The sequence below is a fragment of the Petaurus breviceps genome, unplaced genomic scaffold (assembly GCF_028583685.1).
Source record: "Petaurus breviceps papuanus isolate PSGF00001 unplaced genomic scaffold, PetGlider_PUasm1.0 90731, whole genome shotgun sequence".
NCBI lineage: Eukaryota > Metazoa > Chordata > Mammalia > Diprotodontia > Petauridae > Petaurus > Petaurus breviceps.
The window spans coordinates 6,239,042-6,247,002 of NW_027187325.1; positions in this window are offsets into that span (position 1 = coordinate 6,239,042).

Genomic DNA, 7,961 nt, shown 5'->3' on the forward strand with positions numbered 1-7,961 from the left:
CTTAAGAGAATTGAGAAAGAGGGAATGATGAAGTTTTTTTTTTAATTAGAGAAGAGAATTTCAAGGAATAAGATCACAGAAACAGCAGTGTAATAGCTAATGGTGAAAGCTAAATTATGAGTATATTTGTGTGTAGCTGAGGTAGAGCAGAAGTTTACGGTGATTTATGAAGTAAGTAGCCAGACTGTTCAAAGAGGTTTCAGTATAAATGTCCAAATTTCCAAGTATATTAGTAGTAGCCAGGCTTAGGGGAAAACTGTAAGAAATTCACTGACTTCATGTAAAGAGAAAAGCAAGGTCGACAGCAACAATGGTATGATCGGCATTGTGATAGAGGTACGCTGGAGCCTCCTCTAAATGGTTTGTAAGAACCAGTTGGGGGCAGCTAGGTGGTGCAGTGAATAGAGCACTGGCCCTGGAATCAGTAGGACCTGAGTTCAATTCTGGCCTCAGATACTTAACACTTACTAGCTGGGTGACCTTGGGCAAGTCACTTAACCCCAATTGCCTTGCATTCCCTCCTACAAAAAAAAAGAACCAGCTGTTAAATTTTCAATCTGAGAATTTATACCTCAAAAACTAGCAAATGCTATAAATTAGGAATAGATTTACTATTTTATTGATTGTCTAAATTTAAGAAAGCAATGCAGAAAATGTTCATGAGGAGGATTAAACTTAAAAGTGTATTAGGTGAACTTTTTTTTTTTCAGAGAGCTGGTTGTTAAGCATTTGCCCACACACCCCTGACTCTTAGAGTAAATCCTAACAGACTAAAGATTGTTGAATTATGAAAGTAAAGGAAAAGTCATGACAATATAGTGCAAATTTAGGAGGACAACAACACCTTTCTTTTTTGTACTTAATAGTATTTAAATTTTCCAATTACATGTAAAGATAGCTTTTGGTATTAATTTTTGTACGATTTTGAGTTCCAAATTTTTCTCCCTCCTTATCTTCCCTCCATGCTCCCCAAGAGGCCAAACAATCTGATATAGGTTATATATGCACAATCATGTTAAACATATTTCCATATTAAGTCATATTGTGAAAGAAGAATCAGAACAAAAGGGAAAAAACCATGTGAAAGGAAAAAAAAGTGAAAGTTCAATTTGTATTCGGACACCAGTTCTTTCTCTGAATATGAATAGCATTTTTCATCATAAGTCTTAGAATTGTCTTGGGCCACTGTATAGCTGAGAACTAAGTCTATCATAGTTGATTGCTGCACAATGTTACTGTTACCATATACGATATTCTCCTGGTTCTGCTCACTTCACTCAGCATCAGTTCATGTTTTGTTTTTGTTTTTGTTTTCTGAAATCTGCCTGCTCATCATTTCTTACAGAATAATAATATCCCATTACATTCATATACCACAACTTTTTTCAGTCATTCCTCAATTGATGGGCATCCCCACAATTTCCAGTTCTTTGCCACCACAAGAAGAACTGCTATAAATAACTTGTACATACGGCTCATTTTTTTCTTTTTTTGTGATCTCTTTGGGATACAGACCTAGTAGTGATATTGCTAGATCAAAGTTTATGCACAGTTTGGTTGCCATTCAGGCATAGTTCCAAATTACTCTCCAGAATGGTTGGATGAGTTCACAAATCCACCAAAACTGCATTAATATCCCAATGTTTCCAACATTTGTCTTTTTCCTTTTCTGTTATATAAGCCAAGTTTGGGGTGTCAGGTGGAACCCCAGAGTTGCTATAATCAATAGCAGCACTTCTTCTTTGCCCAGTATTTTAATGGTATGGAAGAAAGAGCAGTCAGCAATGGCACCAAGCTAGAGATGACCTGCAAAAGATAAAAAGCAAGGAAGAGACAGAGATTGAGATAGAGGATGAAGAGGAACTTTCTCATGTTAGGATGGTAATTCTAGAGGGCACAGCATAACAGAAGGGAAGCAGAGCTTAGATACTTAGAGCACAGAACTTAATTTCTGAAACTTTGAACATGATGCGTCCTTAATGATTTCTTCTTCTTTATGCTTCATAGGCAATCACTTGCCAAATTAGAGCTCACTTGGATAAGGGGAAAGGAAAGAAGGGAATAAGCATCTATATAATATCTACTATGTACTACATAAGAATCCTAAGCACTTTTTATAAATATGATCTCATTTGAAACTCACCATAACACAGGAAAATAGGTCCTGTTGTTATCTTCATTTTACAGTTGAGGAAACTGAGGCAGACACTGGTCATGTGACTTGCCCAGGGCCACACAGCTAATAAATGTTTGAGGCTGGATTTGAATTCAGATCTTCCTGACTCCAGGCCCAAGGCTCTATTGCACCACCTGCTGTCTATGTAATAGGGCAGGATAGGAGAAAGAATGGGAAAAGTGACAAGGGAAAAGTATTTAATTTATTGAGTGGTAACAAAGTAATAAAAATTTTGGTTAAAAAGAGCAGGAAGTGTTTTTATTATATAAAATTCAGGTTGTTCTTCATCTCTCTCACACACAAACATACACCCTGAAGATTGGGGAGGAGAGGAAAGGAGGATTTGTCCTTAAGGGTAGAGAATATGAAGGATTTCATAGTCCTAAAATGTCTGAAATCTCCCCTAATGTCATTTAATTAGATCTTAGAGCTGGAATTAGAATGGATCTTTGCTTCTGGAAAAGTATATATCTTACCAGGCTACTCTCTGATACATAGGTCATTACATCTCTGGCCTTTGACCTTCTTAGCTGAATAACACCGTGTGGTTCCATTATACATAGTGCAAGTCCCCCTTAGTTAGTTTTCTTTATTAAACAAAGAGAAAGGAAGGAAGGAAGGAAGGAAAGAAGGAAAGAAGGAAGGAAGGAAGGAAGGAAGGAAGGAAGGAAGGAAGGAAGGAAGGAAGGAAGGAAGGAAGGAAGGAAGGAAGGAAGGAAGGAAGGAAGAAAGGAAGGAAGGAAGGATGGATGGGAAAGAAAGAAAAGAAGGAAGGAATAAAAGAATAAAGAGAGAAAAAGAAAAGAGAATGCATCTGCTGTACTTTAGTTACAAAGAAAACAACTCTGTGGTGTGGCAGTTGTAATTAGGCAACAGCCTACTGCCCAGCTGAGTCTTGCTTATTTCTCCTTAGGTGACAATGAAAACACCCACAGAAGCTCCCACTGTGAATGTCTTGAGAGACCATCTAGAACTCTGCCCAAGTGCCAGGGAGCTTTGTGATAGGCTGGGGCTACTATGGATCTTTTGTACTCAATTCCCTCTTCTCTCAGTCCCTGCCTTTTGTTTTTATCAGAACTTTACTCTTTAATTGGAGTGTGCATGTGTTCCCCTGTTTCCTCTAAATCAGCAAAGACAAAGAATTTACATTAATTACAAAAAAAAGGCACTTGAAACCTGACTAGGTTGTAAATAATTATTCTCTAATCAAAAGCATTCATGTTCTTGGGGTTAGGTGGGTGGTGTGGGTATTTTCAAAGAAATCACTGGGGTCAAAAACAATTGGGGAGGAACCCTGACTTGCTTTTTAGAGTGGTGAGGACAAATTCAGTTAATAAAAAAAGTAACAGCTATTTTCTTCTCCCAGTTTTAGCTAAAGCCTAGCATTCACACACACACGCACACACACACACACACACTTCCATTAGGCAGGATACACATTTAATCTAATTCTGCATTTTGTACCACACCATTTTCTCCCTACAGTCTATAAATGTTTAATTATGACACTTACTAACAACAGCCCACAATTCTCCCCTGGCATAGATGTACATGGCTTAGGGAATTTCTTGATTTTCCAAGTGAGCAAAGATCATTTCAAAGGGCTATAAGTAGAGGCTGTTCTAGCTTCTGATTATTAGCATGGCAGATTTCTTGGTTTCCCTGTTCCTCCCATTCAAATTCCCACATTCCTTACAATCCATGTAGGAGTTCATCTTTGACTAGGGGTTCATGTGAACCATAAAAAGTCAAAGACAGTCTCAGTGGAAAGCTCCATGTTTCATTTCCTACCCTAAGAAGTGACTCAGATTTTTACTCTAAGAAGTATATAACCCTGCTCATTAACAAGGGAGGGATTTACCTCCAACTCAGCAGTGTGAAACGTGTGCTGGCTTTTGAATCAGGAAGGCATGCCAGTGGGAGGGGCAAAGGGAACTCTATTTTACAGATGTGGGGATGGCTGATATAAATGAATTCAAAACCAGCAAGCTTTGATTCATATATTTGGAACCTCCAAGAAGAGATATTTAAGGGGCGGTTAGGTGGTACAGTGAATGGAGTGCTGGCTCTGGAGTCAGGAGGAGCTGAGTTCAAATCTGACCTTAGACACAACACAAAAACTATCTGTGTGACCTTGGGCAAGTCACTTAACTCCAATTGCCCTACCTCCCCCCCTCCAAAAAGCAAGAGAAAGAGAGTAAAACACAGAGAGAGACAGAGAGAGAGACAGAGAGAGAGAGAGAGAGAGAGAGAGAGAGAGAGATTTAAGACCATCTAATACAATGCCCTTATTTGTAAGATGAGTTCTAGAACTGTTCAAAGTGACTTACCCAAGATTACACAGGTAGTAAATGAAAGGCAGGATTTGGACCTAGGATCTTTGACCCCAAATCTAATACCGTTTTCACTATATCATTCTCATTCTTAAAACCCAATCTTCTAGTGGTCTGCTAGTGGTTGCCTGTAGTTTTACTCTTTAAAACACAAACAAACCTCAATTTTCACAAACTGATGGTATAGTCAAAGGAATGCTAAACATTGAGTCACAGGAAATGCTTGAATCCCAGCTCAACCAAGTCATTTAATTTCTGTGAGCCTCATTTTCCTCAGATATGTAATGGGAATGCTGGACAGATTAATTCTAAAACTCCTTCCAATCTTGATCTATGATAGAATGAAATCTTAGTTCACTGGAATCCAGTTATTTAGAACTACCTGTTGACAATAGGTTGGATTTTTCCCCCTACTTTTAGGGAAAAGGTGAACCATAAGAAAATAAACTAAGAATCAACTAGGTGCTAAAGCAGAAAGAGTAGTAGACTTTGAATCAAAAAGACAAGTCTAAATCCTGCTCATAGTCATTTACTATCTGGGTGGCCCTAAGCAAGTCACTTAACCTCTGTCTCAATTTTATCATCATTAAGATGGGAATTATAATACCTCTATTGATAGTAATAATACTACCTTACAGAATTGTTATATTGAGGTTTATGAGGTATTGAGGTTTACCCTCACTAAAGTGAGAATCCTACTAGAGGAGGCCCCAGAACATATGTCTAGTTTTCCTCCAACAGAATAAAGCTTTTTGCTTATGACCACTGTTATCTCTTTTGTTTTATTCTGATTTGTTTTATTTTATTTTAAAAATTAACTGTGGGTTTGATAATCTGTGTGAGCTCTCTCTCTGTGTCTCTCTCTCTGTGTCTCTGTGTCTCTCTCTGTCTCTTTCTCTCTCTTCCTCCTTACATCCCTCCCTCTCTTTAACAGCAGTTACAGAGCTGCTGTGGCTCTTTGGTCATTTGTTACCAGGGCTGACACCTTAAAGCTCAGCAAAAAAAAAAAAATAGCTGTTAACGTTGTTTTGGGTAGTAGTCGATTAAGGGTGAAAAAATCCAGAGTAAATAAGGGAATGACTTTGAGGGAGTGCTCAGGTATACATTGAGTTCCACTGTTCAAGAATATGCATTTATTCCTTCTCTGTTCTCTATGTGTGTCTAATAAAGTTTTTGCCTATCAAGTTCATCATTAAAATCAGTTATCTTCATTAACAGGGATAGATATAATCATTGATTTGAAAGAGTTGCCTTATAAAATGATTCCTTGAAAGGTTCCTTTAGTGATTTGCCCTGTTTTGTGAAAATTAGTTTACATTTCTAAAAATCTGACATGGCCAACAGCAGTTGAATGCAGTTGTATTATTTCCTGACTCTCTAAACTTCCTTAAGAAAGTCATGTGTATGCACCTGGTGTCTTTGTTTTTCAGAAAAGAAACAAGCATTTATTAAGGGCCTACTATGTATCTGGCACTGTGTTAAGTGCCTTATAAATAGGATCTCATTTGATTCTCACAACAACCCTGGGAGGCAGGTGCCATTACTATCCTCCTTTAACAGTTGAGAAAATTGTGTTACACTAAAGGTCAGTGGCCTCCTTCAGTGAAAGAAGATCATTTTTTCCTGCAGACTCCTCCCAGAAATAACATATCAAATCTCTAATATGACAAACCTAACTTAACCTCTCACTGTCTCCCTGATTCTTTTTTTTTGGGGGGGGAAGATAATAAGGATTCTTCCAGTAATTGTTCCATGCAGCTCTTCTTTGCAATGTATGACTATTCCTATTCCACTGGTCATTGAAATGGGTGGAATGGTCATTGATCATAGGATAACCATGTAGAACTAGAAAAAAGACTTCAGAGGCTATCTAGTTGTACCCTCTAATCTTACAGATGAAGAAACTGATTATCAGGAGGTCAGGGGACACTTCAAGTCACACCATTGCCAAGTGGAAGGGTCAGGATTTTGGCTTCTTGTTTCTATCTTACCTCCAGCTACTATATTTGCTATTTGTGGTGCTAAAAACATTTCAAAGCTCAAAGTGCCTGGAACTTCCCTGTTAGAACAGAAACATCGGACTAGTGACTTCTACCTTATCCTATGAATCTTAAATAAAATCTTCTAGCTTAGTATTTATTTACTTTTCATGAAGTTATTTCCATCATCTTATAATTTTCACCCTAGCAGTCATTAGCTAATCCATCAACCTAATTGCCCATTTTGCTTCTTTCTAAACACTTTCTCCCTTTTTAAGTTTTCACAAAACATTCCATTAATACATAATTTTATGAAGAGAAGATAAGCTAATTGGCTTGATGTTGTTCAGTCATTTTCAGTTGTGGCTGCTTCTTCATGAGCACATTTGGGGTTGCTGGAGTAAAGGTACTAGAATGATTTGTCATTTCCTTTTCCAGCATATTTTACAGTTGAGGAAACTGAGGCAAACATGGTTAAGTGTTAACATGTTTGCCTCAGTTTCCCCATATAATTATTATTAAATTATTATATTATAATATATTAAGATTAAATACAACAGAAAAACAAAGGACATAAAAGAGAGTCTTATAGGGGAAGGCACTGGTAAATAGGGTAAATAGAGGTAGAGCTGTTGGATCTGAGTCTTCAAAGAAGCCAAAAAGAAAGAGAGCATTTAGAAAGAAAGCATTGGAAAGAGAGCTTTCAATCATAGGGGACAGTCAAGAAAAATGTACAATATGAGTAGAGTGTCCTGTGAGAGAAACAACAAACTCATCAGGAAAGATGGATCATCAAGTAAACAGAGAGGGACAATATGTAAGAAAAAAAGGAAAGATAGAATGCACTCAGGCTGTAAAGGACTTTAAATGGCAAACATAGAAGCTAATATTTGAAGCTAGAGATAATGGGGACTCCCTAGAGTTTGTTTTCAATAGGAAGAAAGAGTGATACAGTCAGGACGGTGCTTTATGAAAATCATTTGGCAGCTGTGTGGAAGATGAAGTTGGAAGAGACTTGTAGCGGAGAATCCAATTAATTTAGGGGAGAGGTAATAATGGCCAGAACTAGGACAGTAGTTTTGTGGGAAGAAAAAAGAGCGTGTGTGTGTGTGTGTGTGTGTGTGTGTGTGTGTGTGTGTGTGTGTATGATAAATGTTGTAGAAGAAGAAAGTATGAAACTCAGAAAGTCATTGGATATGTGAAGGGTAGAGTGAAGCAAGATAGGAGACTTAAATATGGCAACAAGGTTGTGAACCTGGGTGACTGGAACAACCATGCTGTACTTGACAGGAAGGACGTTTGGAGGAGAGATTTGAAAGCAAAGACAATGAGTAAAACTGAGATTTTGAAAATGTTGAGTTTGAAATGCCTAAGGACATGTAATTAAAAATATACTATTGGTATTTTGTGATGTGGGATTAGAGCTCAGAAGAGCAAGCCTGAATACATAGATTTGGAAATCATCTGCAACAA